Source organism: Giraffa tippelskirchi, chromosome 3 (assembly GCF_054371585.1).
Source record: "Giraffa tippelskirchi isolate mGirTip1 chromosome 3, T2T-mGirTip1v1.2.pri, whole genome shotgun sequence".
Classification (NCBI taxonomy): domain Eukaryota; kingdom Metazoa; phylum Chordata; class Mammalia; order Artiodactyla; family Giraffidae; genus Giraffa; species Giraffa tippelskirchi.
In genome coordinates this window covers 13,848,527-13,860,807 of record NC_137277.1, presented here as the reverse complement: position 1 = coordinate 13,860,807, position 12,281 = coordinate 13,848,527, and the positions used below count along the sequence as shown (strand labels likewise).

The following is a 12,281-nucleotide window of genomic DNA, read 5'->3' as shown; positions in this document are numbered from 1 at the left end:
ACGTGCAGGTCCCAGCACAGAGCTCACGGTTTGCTGGGCCGGCTCTCAGGGGCTGGGGGCTCCTTCCCTTCCTGATGCTCTGCCAGCCACTGGGGAGCTGATGATGATCTCCATGGTCTCTGCTTTCCACGTTCTGAGAGACCTACTGCTGACAATGCGTTTAGTTTCTTCATCTATAAAATGGGTAGTGGTGATAACCCCCTGGGAGGATCAGGGAAGAGCCTGGCACAGAAGCCTGCAAACGCACTTTGCCGAAGGAAAGGACTATGGGAACGTTAGATGCTGGTAGCAGCCTCTGGCTTGTCATCGGATGCCACTGCAGCCCTGCAGGCTGTCTTTAATAATAGGTATTTTAAAATTCTTAAACCCACTTCATGCTATATTTGCTCACACACGGAGGTTTATTCAGTGTTAATCACATTAATGTGCTGTTTCATTTCACGCTGTGCGATGCCAGCTTCCGTGAGAGCCCGGAGACAGCAGAATTTACTCTCCAAGGGACTTCGTACTGAGTTTACCGACACGTTGTCAAGGCATCTCAGAGCCCCAGCGACCTCTGGGCCACCCTCTTGTTCCCCCGGGGTGCCCTCAAGCCTTAAGTAGCTTTCAAGTGTCTCTCTTACCTCTTGGCTTTTACCCTCAATTAGAAACCTCTTAGGCAAGTGTCCAATTTTTACTAGCCATCTTGAATCTTTAAACCAGCCAAACACGTGCTACTCAGTAAAAGCAGCCCATCAGGGGTCAAAAGCGACCTTGTATGAACAGGAGTTTGCAGCATCCTTTGAGAGCCCCTGGTTCAGTTCCCCTCATGTTACAGATAGAAAAACTGAGTAGCACAGGTGTGCGGACTTACCGCTCTCCTCTGTTGGCTCCCTTCAGATCTTAAACACAAAACAACAAATGTGTCCATTTTTTCTTGGCTCTGTGCCCAATCTTCTTGAAACAGCTACTTGCCCCTCCTAATTCTTGTCAGCCGAGAGCCTCAGACCCTATTTCCTGCAGAAAAGGATGCCCCCCACCGCTGACCCCAGCACAGCCCTTCAGCACAGTGCCCCCTCCAAGCCTGGGGCCACCCACCTGCCTTCCCAAAGATTTTACCCCAAATCTTCCACCCCCTTCTCATATCAATTTCTCCCTTTCCGCTGGAGCATTCCTGTCAACAACTATGCTGGCTCTCATTTTAAACATTTTTGTATAAAACCCTCTCTTGACCTCACTATCCTCTACAGGTACTATTACCTGGACAACTCTCCTTGACAACTTGGCTGTTTCCACTTCTTCTTCACCTGCTGTTCACTTTTTTTTTTTTTTAAGAGTAAATGGGTATTTATTTTTTGTTGAAATTTTCCAATCAAATGGAATTGCTTAATTCAAAAAAACTTCCATATTTTTTCTCTTTAAACACTATGATCTCATTTTTATCTCTGCAGACACCTAGAAATAAAACAGTGGATCCACCAGAGAAAACAGGGCAATAAAAGCATCAGAAACTCAAGTCAGCTATGAAATAATTACTGTTAGCTGGAAGTTCTCAATTCTAAACAGAAATGTCCCAGAACCTGTTGGGTTTGACAAAGCTTCTTAGAGCTGGGGATTTGGAAAAGTTGAACTCCACTGAATTTTTTCCCAACTGTTTCCAGCAGAGGGAAGATAAGGCTGATACATCAAATGAACATCCAAAGAAACATTTAAGAACATGTTTAACTAGTATTCAGTAAGTTAGATTATTAAGTAATAACTGGAATACATATAGGTTATTTGTCACTGCTACAATATTTTCTGAAGGATGCTGAGCTGTAAGCAAGATCTTTTTTTGCTAGAGTCCAGGAACTTTTTGCTAAAGTTGACACTGATGTCTTTTCTCTGCTTGCCTCCCAGGCTTGTTTTTTACTATAGCTTTGGGTTTGCTATTTTCCCTTGAGGCCTTAAGCGTAACATCGTGGTTGGTGTCTCAGTCAAATATTCTCAAGTTGTTGTAGTAGCTGTCGTGATGAGACTGTCTGACCCATTGCACACACACTCAACTCGAAAATCCAGTCGTCTTCCAAGGTGGAGCATAGCTTACTACAGAGGTAGTTGTGAACCAGGTAAGTCTCAACGGGGCGGTTTTCCTTGTTGAGATCCCAAATTCTGATGGTCAGATAGTGTCTGGTCATGAGACTCCCACTGTGGCTGAACTTCATATCCGAAATCAAAGAGATTATTTGAGAGAAAATGACCTGCTACTTGGATCATCCAGCTCTTCAAAAACTTCCGGTCATGGAGGGTCTCCTGGGGGTGGGGGGCAGGGGTTGTGGGTGTGTCAGGAGGGGCAACCGAGGCTCATTGTGGGGACCAGGAGACTGATGGCAAATGTACTGGGAACACTGGCCTGCATGAGCTCTCCTGGAGGTACCAAGACCTGGCCCCACCCCACAGCCTGCAGGCACCTGGGCTGGATGCCTCAGGTCAAACAACCCACAGGGTTGCAACACAGCCCTGCCAGCTCATTAATTGTTTTAAGTAAAACTTAAAACCTACAGAAATGTTGAAAAACTATTGAACTACCCCTCACCTAGATTTTCCAATTAACATTCTGCCACATATGCTATCTCTTTCTAATAAATAATACACCTATACACATACCTATATGTAACATGCGAGTGTGCGTGCTAAGTCATTTCAGTCATGTCTGACTCTTTGTGACCCTGTGGACAGTAGCCTGCCAGGCTCCTCTATGCATGGGATTCTCCAGGCAAGAATAATGAATGGGTTGCCATGCCCTCCTCCAGGGGCATCTTCCCGACCCAGGGATTGAACCTGAGTCTCTTAGGTCTCCTGCATTGGCAAGTGAGTTCTTTACCACTAGAGCTACCTGGGAAGCCCATATATAACATACAAACAATTTATATATATAATACATACATATACATATATGTGTTAGTCACTCAGTCATGTCTGACTCTTTGTGAGCCCATGGACTGTAGCCTGCCAGGCTTCTCTGTCCATGGACTTCTAGAGGCAAGAACACTGGAGTGGGTTTCCATCTCCTTCTCCAGTATACATGTATAATTTGTTGTTATTGTTGAACCACTTGAAAGTTTCAGGCATTTTGCTCCCTAAATATTCCAATAAACACTAAAACGTGCATCTCCTAAGAATCAAACCTCTCTTACATAACTGAAACCGTACAACTCAGATGGGACTCCAACCCAGCCAAAACTCAGACTGGGACTTGAGCCCACTGTCTTTTAACTGAGATTGCACATCTAGTCTCAGGATTTAACAAAGCTTAGGTTCTTAATGTCTTAGTGCAGAAGTAATGTCATAGGTAAGAAGAGGATATTTAGAGATACACCTTCCACAGACAGAATGCCATCCACCTCAAAAGGCAAGAGTGACCCAAAATATGGGGTAGGTTTTTTTTTTTTTTGTCATGCTGCTTGGCTTGCAAGATCTTAATTCCCTGACCAGTGATTCAACCCTGGCCATGGCACTGAAAGTGAAGAGTCCTAACCACTGGACCACCCAGGAAGTCTGAGTGTGTCATATATGGGGACAACAGAGGATGAGATGATTGGATGGTATCACTGACTCAATAGACATGAGTTTGAGCAAGCTCTGTGAGATGGTGAAGGACAGGGAAGCGTGGTGTGCTGCAGTCCATGGGGCTGCAAAGATTGGACATGATTGAGTGACTGAACAACAACATATCACAGTGAGGGTATAACAAAGCTCAAGGTCCACTGGAAGTCGAGTCTTCCACCATCTTGGGCCTAATCAGTTCTAACTAGTTTTTGTTGTATCCTCAGTAGTTATGTCATTCCTTTAAAGGTTGTGCCCTGCCCTCTTCCCTCCTGTATCGTAACTGCAGACTATTATCACATCCAAGAAATCGAACGCTGATACAATAATCTAAAGTCCATTTCATATTTCCTCATTTGACCCCCAAAGGTCCTCCATAGCTACTTTTTAATCCAGATTTCAGGCAAGGAAGAGGCCTGCCCAAATTTAACTTCCATTTCCACCACTCCACTCAGACTGTCCACAGTCAGGGTGACTTCTTCACCAAACCTAAAAGACCTTCTCTGGCCTTGGCCGGGGGTCACTCACGGCAGTCTCCGCTGGACTTCTGCCTCACCACACATCCCTTCCACCAGTCCTATGAGTGTTGGGGGAACCCAGGCCTTTGTTCTGGGCCCTTCCTCTTCAGTTCCCAGGTGGTCTCCTCTAGGCTGGTGGCTTTATTACCAGCTGCATGCTGATGCCACCCATACTTCCAGCATCGAAGCTCTGACATCCCCCAAATCCAACCCCATGTATATATGTTAGTAGCTCAGTTGGGTCTGACTCTTTGCGACCCCATGGACTGTAGCTCACCAGGTCTATCCATGGGATTTCCCAGGAAAGAACACTGGAGTGGGTTGCCATTTTCTTCTTCAGGGAATTGTCCCAACCCAGGGATCAAAACCAGGTCTCCTGCATTGCAGGAAGATTCTTTACCACCTGAGCCACCAGGGAAGCCCCAGCTCCAGGTACTCCTCTACTTTCTTCTCAGCATCTCCCCTGTGACATGCCATCAACACACCAACTTAACACATCCAAACAGAAGTCTTAAAGAGGTCTTCTTTCTCATTCAAAAACAGCGCCCCCTCACCTCTGCTCAAGGTGTTTATTTAACTTATATGCAGAGTACACCATAAGAAATGCCAGGCTGGAATCAAGACTGCCAGGAGAAATATCAATAACCTCAGATATGCAGATGAAACCTCCTCTATGGTAAAAAGTGAAGAGGAACTAAAGCACCTCTTGATGAAAGTGAAAGAGGAGAGTGAAAAAACTAGTTTAAAACTCGACATTCAAAAAACTAAGATCATGGCATCCAGTCCCATCACTTCATGATAAACAGAAGGAGAAACAATGGAAACAGTGAGAGATTTTATTTTCTTGAGCCCCCAAATCACTGCAGATGGTGACTGCAGCCATGAAATTAAAAGACACTTATTGCTCCTTGGAAGAAAAGCTATGACAAACCTAGACAGCTTATTAAAAAGCAGAGACATTACTTTGCCAACAAAGGTCTGTATTTGGACCATAAAAAAAGCTGAGCACCTCTATCCTGCTGAAGAATTGATGCTTTCGAACTGTGGTGTTGGAGAAGACTCTTGAGAGTCCCTTGGACTGCAAGGAGATCAAACCAGTCAATCCTAAAGGAAATCAATCCTGAATATCCATTGGAAGGACTGATGCTGAAGCTGAAGCTCCAATACTTTGGTCACCTGATGTGAAGAGCTGACTCATTAGAAAAGAACCTGATGCTGGAAAAGATTGAAGTCAGGAGAAGGGGGCGACAGATGAGACGGTTGGATGGCATCACTGACTCAAAGGACATGGGTTTGAGCAAGCTCCGGGAGATGGTGAAGGCCAGGGAGGCCTGGCATGCTGCAGTCCATGAAAGAATGGGACACAACTGAGTGACCAACAACAACAACCCTCATCTCATCTATCATCTGTTCTGATTCCACTCCCCACTCAGCAGCCCCCCAACTACTAGTTCCCCTCTGAACCGCCATCCCTCCATCTTCCTAGCCACCTCTGATGTTTAGTACACCCTTAGCTGCCTGTATCACCCGGGAGCCTCCAAACTGCTCCCTCTGATAGTCCCATCCCCCACAGGATATTTTCCAGCAAAGCTAAACACTAATCTTTTTAAACTGTAATTCAGGTCAGACCACTCCCTCTCCTAAAACTCTCCCACACCTTCTCCATGTAATAAGAAAACATCCTAACTCAGCAGGGTTTATGAGGCGCTTGGTAGTCTAGTCCTCTTTCCAACTTCCTCCACAATTCTTTCTGGTGACCCTATCCCCACCTCCCTTTAGCTCTTTAAATGCCTAAGACTCCCCACCTCAGGGCTTTTGTTTCTCCAGGTTCTTACCTCTGGCTGCTACACCCTTACCCTGGGTCTCAACAATGCCCATGGCAGAGCTGAAGAATTGATGCTTTTGAATTGTGGTGTTGGAGAAGACTCTTGAGAGTCCCTTGGACAGCATGGAGGTCAAACCAGTCAGTCCTAAGAAAAGTTATGACCAACCTAGACAGCATATTAAAAAGCAGCGACATTACTTTGCCAACAAAGGTCCATCAAGTCAAAGCTATGGTTTTTCCAGGAGTCATGTATGGATGTGCGAGTTGGACTATAAAGAAAGCCGAGCACTGAAGAATTGATGCTTTTGAACTGTGGTGTTGGAAAAGACTCTCAAGAGTCCCTTGGACTGCAAGGAGATCCAACCAGTCCGTCCTAAAGGAAATCAGGCCTGACTCATTTGAAAAGACCCTGATGCTGGGAAAGATTGAAGGCAGGAGGAGAAGGGGATGACAGAGGATGACATGGTCGGATGGCATCACCGACTCAATGGACATGAGTTTGAGTAAACTCCGGGAGTTGGTGATGGACAGGGAGGCCTGGCGTGCTGCAGTCCATGGGGTCGCAAAGAGTCGGACATGACTGAGCGACTGAACTGAACTGATTGGTATAAAAACAAACATAATTGAGGCTGCCTTCATTATCATGACTGACTCTTTGCAACCCCATGGACTGTACCCACCAGGCCCCTCGGTCCATGGAATTCTCCAGGCAAGAATACTAGAGTGGGTTGCCATTCCCTTCTCCAGGGGATCTTCCCAACCCAGGGATCGAACCCAGGTCTCCTCCAATGCAGGTAGATTCTTTACTGTCTAAGCTACATTATCATATGTTCATTATCATCCTATTCATTTTTTCTTTCTGGTTTTGTTTTTTTAATATATTTTAAAAAAGACTTAACCTTTGGCTGCACGGTGCAGCTTGTGGGGTTGTGGGATCTTAGTTCCCTGATCAGGGATCAAACCTTGGCCCTCAGCAGTAAAAGCTCAGAGTCCTGACCACTGGACCACCAGGGAATTCCCCTCTTCTGGTTTTAAAATAAACCAAAATTAAAAACATTTTCAAAAGCCCCTAAAAGTATGATTGGGCCCAAGTCACTGCACTGCAAAGGAGACTGTGCCCCATGCCTTGTGAAGAAGCTGACCCTGGCTGAAGGCAACAACCTGAGACTCATTAAAAGCTTGAAGGTTTTATCTCCTCTTCACTACTCTCTGGGACTTTAGAGAAGAAATGTAGATCAGTGCTTTCTGCTACAGACTCACTCACTAACACATGATTATTCTCTCCAGGCAAAAGTTACCTGGGGACATACCACCTATATAACTGCTAAATATACAATATATGATAAAGTGTGTCTTACACAAATTAGTCTTGTAAATACAGAATAGCCTACAGAGGTTGGCTTTCAAAGCTGTTCTCTGCAAGTTATAGTGGGGGCCACTATAGGGGGCTGCTAAGTTATAGGGGGCTGCTCAGGCTGCTGGATTATTTTTTATACCTGACTGACAGTTAAGGAAACTGAGAACCCAGTAACAGGGCCAAGATGATGCAGAGAACAAATGAAACAGTGATCCCAGGAGTTCAATCCTGGTCTGTGCTTTGGACAGACTGAGTTTGTGGTACCTGAGGGTCTTCTAGGGGAAAGAGATGTCAGGAGGCATTTAGATAAACTAGTTCAAGGCTCAAGGGAGATCCTTAGCTTGTGACATAGATTTGGGAATTATCCGAGTGCTGGTGGCATTTAAAGATTCAGAGTGGAACAGCTTGTTCACTCTGTTGCAGCCTCTGTTATCATGAAACCACCCTGAGTGGGCCTCCTCCTCAGGGAGCTGGCAGCTTTGCTGTCTTGTGGGTTCTTGCCCCTGCTCTCTTCCAGGTATGTCTGGCTCCTGAGAAACATTTATGGGGAACCTTCTGTCCACAGTCCTTGGGCTACCAGCATGGGCTTCCACCTCCAGTCCCACTACTTTTTTTGGTGCACTGCACAGCATGTGGAGTTCCCTGATCAGGGATCGAACCCACGCCCCCTGCCTGCAGTGGAAGCCCAGGGTCCCAACCACTGGACTGTCAGAGGAGCCCTCCACTATTTCTTGCTGGATTAGATGCTAGAACTTGACTTTCTTTGCTTTGATGCCTGATCTCTATAGGGACCCGGCACCTGGGTGACATTCTCTGTACTCATCCAACCAGTAAATATTGAGTGCCAACTATGTGCAGGACACTATTGCAGGTACTGAGGATACCACTGTGAACAAAGCAGACAAAGTCTCTTGAATCCAAGGAGCTTATAGTCTAGAGGCAGGAGGCAGACAATAAATAAATAATGGTTCCAGGTGTCATGAAAATGATCAAGCCTCATAATGTGGTGTAAGTGAGGGCAGCAGAGGGCTCTTAGGAGTGGCAGTGACACAGGGCAAGGTCACTGGTGGGAAAGGAACCTCAGAGGGGAATGTTGGAGCTGAGCCCTGAATGAGAAGAAGGCAGCAGTCATGAGGAGATGGAGCGTGTATAGAGTCCTTCCAGGAGCAGTGAGTCTGAGGTGTCCAGGCTGGGCGTGTCTGGAAGGCCCAACTGACAGGAGGGAAGAGAGGGGCTCGGAAAGGCAGAAAGAGCCACGGTGTGCAGGGGTCCTCCCTGGGTGAGAAGACCCAACCTAGGGCTACCAAGGATAGCTAACAACATGGGAAGGGAAAAAATAAGCCGAGGAGACCCCTTTTGGACTTCCCTGGTGGTCCAGTGGTTAAGACTCCATGCTTCCACTGCAGGGGGCCTGGGTTGGGATAGTTCTGCGTGCCTCTCAGTGTGGCCAAAAAAGAAAAGAGAAGACCCCTTTTTACTGAGGAAGGAGGAAGAGGGAGGAAGAAAAAGCAAGACAGAAGCAGCAGCAGGACTGGGGCCCTTGCTTAAAAATTGTTAAGAATTTCAAGATGGCGACAGCAGAGCATCGAACTTGGCGTGGGCCCTTCTGAGCAGCGGGCCTGGTGCCACACCATAGGACACAGCCCATGACACTGGCCCCAGCCCAGCAGACAGCCTTGGGAAGATGAAGGGCTCCTCCCTTCACCCCAGGCCGAGCCTTGCCAGCAGGGCCCCAAGACACAGCGTAAATGCAGTAGATTAAAAGTTTTCTATTTTGATGAAAAAGTTGAAAATTGTACAGTGTTGCACAACCAACATAATGTAGCTGATTTCATGGACTTTTGAGAGCTGTATTGGTATTACACTTCTGACAGTTGCAGTGTTCTCCTTTCCCCTGGAAGGCTTGGCGGGGGCTGGGGGTTTTGGGCGGTGCCTCTCTCCTCCTCATGCTCCCCACATGGCAGGGCACAGGATTAACCTCTGAGCAGGTGTGCCATGTTCCCAGGCAGGCACAGCTGGTTGGAGCCGAGAATGTTTAAACCCCTATATTACGTCAAATATCATTTATAGCAAACCTCCCCTCCTTAATCTTAGGCTAATTACCTTAATGATTAACACTAGTTGTCTGACCTTGGTAAACCGTTTATTCACTTTGAACTTCAGATTTCCTCATCTGTAAAAAGGTGATGATTATACTGATACTTCACAGGGGTGCTGTGAGGATTAAACATATGAAAAACCTTTTTAAAGAGTATTAAGGTTTAAACAGATGCTAGGTAGTGTTACTACAGATCTGCTCCATTGTTGCCTCACCGGTGTGGACAGTGCCACGGCTGGATGGGAGCTTCTCTTTGTAGCACTGACTCCTAGACTCTGGTGTATTCTTTATTTTTTTCCTGTTTTCTAGTGTATTTTTAACAATCAACTTCTGATCTTCAGTTTTTCAAGCAGCAGCTTTCTTTCCTGGGGAGATCCCCTTGGCTTGTCAGTCATGCCTCAGATCACAAATCAATAATCCTCATTTATGTACTGGACTCTTGTGAGTTGGGCTGCCTGCATAATTTTAATATTCCCTAAATGAACTGAGAAGAAAGAATCCAGATCCTGGACCTGAGGGTTCTGAAGGAGACAAGTAATTATTCTTACTCGTTGCTTAGTCAGTTTGGGTAATACTCTTATTAAAATGTGCTGAAGGCAGATACATTTATTACAAGAGTGAGCAATGGTCCCGGAAGCTTCTCTCTGTGATGCAGTGTTGCTCACACTGAGGGGTGGAGGTGCAGTGGCTGTTCCTTTGGTCTTGAAGGCTCTGTCCTCACACATCCCATGAAGGATGTCACCTCCTCCTGCCCACCCCACCTCAGAGGGCCCTTTCCCCCACTCCCTGCCACCTCTGTATCCTTCCTACTCTGTTTGACTCTTCCTGGTACATGCCCACCTGGTTCATGTTTTATGGGTTTATATTGTTGGGATCACCCCATCTAAACATGAGCTCTGAGAGAGCTGTGACTCTGCTCTGTTCACTGTGGGGTTTCCAGGCCTGGGGCTCAGGGCCTTTCACCAGCAGTCGGATCCAGAAAGAACTTATACTGTTCTTTTGTTTTCATTGTATTTACTTTTTAAAAAGACTTTTGCTCATGATGAATGATACTTATTTTACATTTATCATAGTGATATAAAGTTTCCTTTAAAAATAAGTTTAAAACTGTAAGTAATTTAAAAAGATCAAGTAAATAATGGTGGTGCCCACATGTCACAAAAATGGTGTTCTGTGAAAGACTTTTAGGGACTCTGCTTGATCTGTAATCCCATTCTGGCAACTGTATACACACACACACACACACACACACACACACACACACACACACACACTCTCTGCCAAACAGCAGGGAAGGTCCTTAGCCAGACACACACACACACACACACACACACACACACACACACACACACACACACACACTCTCTGCCAAACAGCAGGGAAGGTCCTTAGCCAGACTGGAGGGTTCTGGGGAGTACACACTTCCTAGGGCTCCCGAGGCCCCTCTACCTTTCTGCCTGGGGGTTCATGAGACACCCCATGTCCTTCTACCTTCTGTTTTCTCCCTAAGCTAGCTTGAGCTGCTGGTGCTTGCAATCAAAGCCCTGTACACTACAGTCTTCTGCAGTTAAATACAAACTGGGTGTTGATGCATGTCTGTTGAGGGGGACGAGGGCATGGCAGGAAGAAGCTATTTATTCAGTCTTCACGTATCTCTGCACGACTGTGGGTCAGGTGTTTGCCACTTGGCTAAGTGTTGAGAATACAAAGCTCCCCCAAGAAATTCATCATTTGGTGGGCTCCACTGAGTGTCAGTCTTAATTGCCCAATAAATGTTGAATAATGGGAAGCAAGGCTGAGGAGGATGTGGGGGGTTCACTGGCAGCACAGTGCATCAGAGGGCTTTTCTTCCATCCTGCTCTTCCCCGTGGAGGCATTTCTCTAACAAGCTATTGCTGTCTTAAAAGTTTCAAGTATGGTTCCTTCTAAGGATATATATTTTTTTTCTTTCTTTCATTTTTGGCAGAGAAGGGAGGTGATATTTAAGGTTTAATGAAGAAATCCAAACCCAGAGAAAGGAAGGTGGGGAATGAATGTATGTGCTTAGTTACTCAGTTGTGTCTGACTCTTGACAACCCCATTGGCTGTAGCCTACCAGGCTTCTTTGTCCATGAGGATTCTCCAGGTATGCAACCTGAGGCTTCCCTCAAGGTGAAGAGGCCAAGTTTGCACCCTTGGTCAAGGTTACTGGCTACTGTGTCTCAGGGGGCAGTCCCAGAGGGTGGAATCTGACTGTGGCTGTTGGTCCCCTAACTTGGTCATGCAGTACATCCCACTGACTACAGTCAAGAGACAATCCATACACAATCTTGAATCAAGAAATTCATTGGAATAAAGAGAGGTAGCCATGACACACCATTTTGGCTTTTTCACTGGCAAAATTTGTCACCCGCACTCCTCCGACTCCTCAACCCAGGTTCCCAAATTACCGAATTAAGAAGCATATAAAAACGTGCAATGCATCAATGCAGCTCGGCTCTGAAAATAGCAGCTGCAGCCACAAACCAAAGAACAGGCCTTTGTGAACAGAGTGAAAGAAGCTGTTAGTCCTGAGTTCATCTTTTAAGTCACAGATATAAGCCCTCCACCCCCCACTGCTAAAGTAACACCTTTAATCAAAGACAGGAATCAATTAGAGGAAAGTAGTGTGTCCTGGCACATTAGATTTTCCTTTTTCCTGCTGAGTTTCCAAGGTCCTAATTTCCCAGCCAGAACCCAGGAGAGTATGAACTCACGTGAAGGCAGATAGTGGACCCATTGCAAAGCAATAGGTTTGACAGCATCAGCAAAGGCCAGGTTCAAGATGAAGCACGCACAATCAGGAGATGAATCACTTCTGAGCCATAAGAACCCAAGGTCTCCAGGAAATAGTGTCACAACCTGACCCTGGGCGATGCCGTCAGGAACACAGCTCCTCTC

The 12,281-nt window shown here is 46.2% G+C and overlaps 1 pseudogene; it reads right to left on the bottom strand.

Moving 5' to 3' along the window:
- Positions 1-1,711: 1,711 nt before the first annotated feature.
- LOC145542989 (serine/threonine-protein phosphatase 2A 55 kDa regulatory subunit B beta isoform-like) lies at positions 1,712-9,212 on the bottom strand (annotated as a pseudogene).
- Between the last annotated feature and the right edge of the window lie 3,069 nt (positions 9,213-12,281).